This window comes from Otolemur garnettii, unplaced genomic scaffold, assembly GCF_000181295.1.
Source record: "Otolemur garnettii isolate 467f Iridium unplaced genomic scaffold, OtoGar3 scaffold00141, whole genome shotgun sequence".
NCBI classification, from domain to species: domain Eukaryota; kingdom Metazoa; phylum Chordata; class Mammalia; order Primates; family Galagidae; genus Otolemur; species Otolemur garnettii.
This window is the reverse complement of record NW_003852536.1, coordinates 1,554,693-1,557,271: the sequence shown is the minus strand read 5'-3', so window position 1 is coordinate 1,557,271 and position 2,579 is coordinate 1,554,693.

Genomic DNA, 2,579 nt, shown 5'->3' with positions numbered 1-2,579 from the left:
ATTAAAGTTTAACATTATAAAATTAACAAAAATAATATGAAACTCATATCCTGGGGAAATAGCCACGTGGCAGCCGAAACCGTATATTCCCTTCCCCTTCTCCTGCATTCCCTCCTGAAGGAAAAAGCAATATCCCAGGTAATTATGCAACAGGAAAGGAAAAGCCCTTTACCTCTAAGTTACTCACCTGGCTGGACTATTACAGGATAGAGGCAGCTTGTTTAAGTCACCCTTCTTTTGGTCTGTGTTAAAGAAGCTGAACCAGAATTATTACTTCCCAGCCTTTGTGGCAGTTAGTGTGCAGGCACAGGACCTGAGCTAAGAGTTGCGGGGGACTTTGAAGAGCTCTAGATTTTCTGGTGCTACAGTGACAGCAGCTTGCCCCTGGTAAACTAGGTCTGAGGCTTGAATTCAACTGTCATTCAGACAATGTTAACCCATACCTGGTCTCTACCCCTCCTGTGTGCAATTCTCCAATACTTTTAATAACCTCCATCCCTGCTGAAATCAGCCAATGGTGTCCAAATGTCCTTTCTTTTTCTCTTTTTTGCTTGCAAACCCTAACTGATGCCACTCTTCACCCTCTCACAATACCCCCACTATACTAATCTTGCAACTCCTGGGGTGCCCCCACACTCTTTCTCAGCTTCAGCCTCCCTCAGCACACTGGATCTGAGTGCATCCCCACACCATCCTTTCTCATGGCTGGCTCCTTCTCATGTCTCAGTTCTTTGCCTAAATGACCCTATTCAAAGACCTTCTCAGACCACTGCATCTACATTAGGTTCCAACTGCCATGCTGTAGCAAAACACTTTTTTAAAAAAATCTTTTGCAACACTTACACATGTAACTATCAAATATTTGCACTCACTGTCATCATCGTTGTTGCTTTATTGGTTTAGTATATGTCTCAACCAGTAACTGTATACTCAAGTCTCTGGTTCATCACTGTACTTAGAACTCAGCACAGTGCCTGCCTCAGAGTAGGTGCTCAATATTTGAATGAATGTAGTTTTTTTCTTTTTTCTTCCTTTTTTTGTCAAGACAGAGTTCTACCCTATGCCCTGAGCAGAGTGCAATGGCGTCATAGCTCACTCAGTCTCTGGCTATGGGCATCCTGCTCCCTCAGCCTCTGAAGCTGCTGGAATTACAGGTACTTGCTGCAGCCCCTGGCTGGGTTATTCCATTTTTTTCATAAGCCAGGGTCTCACTCTCGCTCAGACAGACCTCAAACTCCTGAGCTCAAGCAATCCTCCTGCCTCAGTCTCCCACAGTGCTGGAATTACAGGTGTGAGCCACTGCGCTGGGCTGACTGAATATAGTTCTTAAAAGTATTTTGTTTAATGTTATGAGAGCTAAGTGCACCAAACATTTCTACAAAATTAGATTTATATTTAATCCGTAGTACTTTGCTTTGTTTTTTTTTGTTTGTTTGTTTTTTTGTTTTTGAGACAGCGTCTCACTCTGTCACCCTGGTTAGAGTGCTATGGCATCTTGGTGGCTTGTAACTTATAGCAACTTCCACCTCTTGGGCTCAAGCAACCCTCTTGCCTCAGTTCCCCGAGTAGCTAGGCCTACAGGCTCATGCCACCACACCCAGCTAATTTTTTTCTATTTTTCGTAGAGATGGGGTCTAACTCTTGCTCAGGTTCATCTGGAATTCCTGAGTTCAGCAATTCACCCACCTCAGCCTCCCAGAGTGCTAGGATTACAGGTGTGAGCCATCCTGCCTGCCTGCTTTGTAATATTATTTAAATTTTATAAACATTGTTTGACTCAAAAAGGGTATAATATTATTTCTAAAGTTACCTAGCTACTGTACTCTATTTTAATATTGGTTTAATACTTAGGCAATTTTCCTATGTAAATACACATATTATGAAAGTTCTTAGCTTTTTTGTATATGAAATTAACAGCTTTCACACTCATAATTATTGTAGCAGTTTTCCAATGCAACAAGAATATATATTTACATTTCAATTGACTGAAAGGATTTTGAAATATAAAACATATAAAGATATTCTCATGGTGCTGGGAGACTGGATATCTACATGTAACAGACTGAAACTGGACCTACACCTTTCTCCACTCACAAAAATTGATTTAAAATGGATAAAAGGTATAAATGATAAAAATCCTCAAAGAAAGCATGGGAAAAACACTTGAGCAACAACAACAAAAATAAACAAATGGGGCTTAATTAAACTGAAAAGCTTCTGTACAGCTAAGGAGACAACAACCAAAGCAAATAGATAACCTAGAAAATGGGAAAGGATATTTGCATATTTTTTCTTTTCTTTTTTTTTTTTAGAGACAGAGTCTCACTTTGTTGCCCCACAGTAGAATGCTGTAGCGTCATGGCTCACAGCAGCCTCCAGTTCTTAGGTTTAGGCGATTCTCTTGCCTCAGCCTACCCTGTAGCTGGAACTACAGGTGCCTGCCACAACACACCACTGTTTTTTTTTTTGTTGCAGTTTGGCCAGAGCCAGGTTCATACCTGCCACCCTCACCATATGGGGCTGGCACCCTACCCACTGAGCCACAGGCACTGCCCTACCTTGGCAGCTTTGAATGCTTG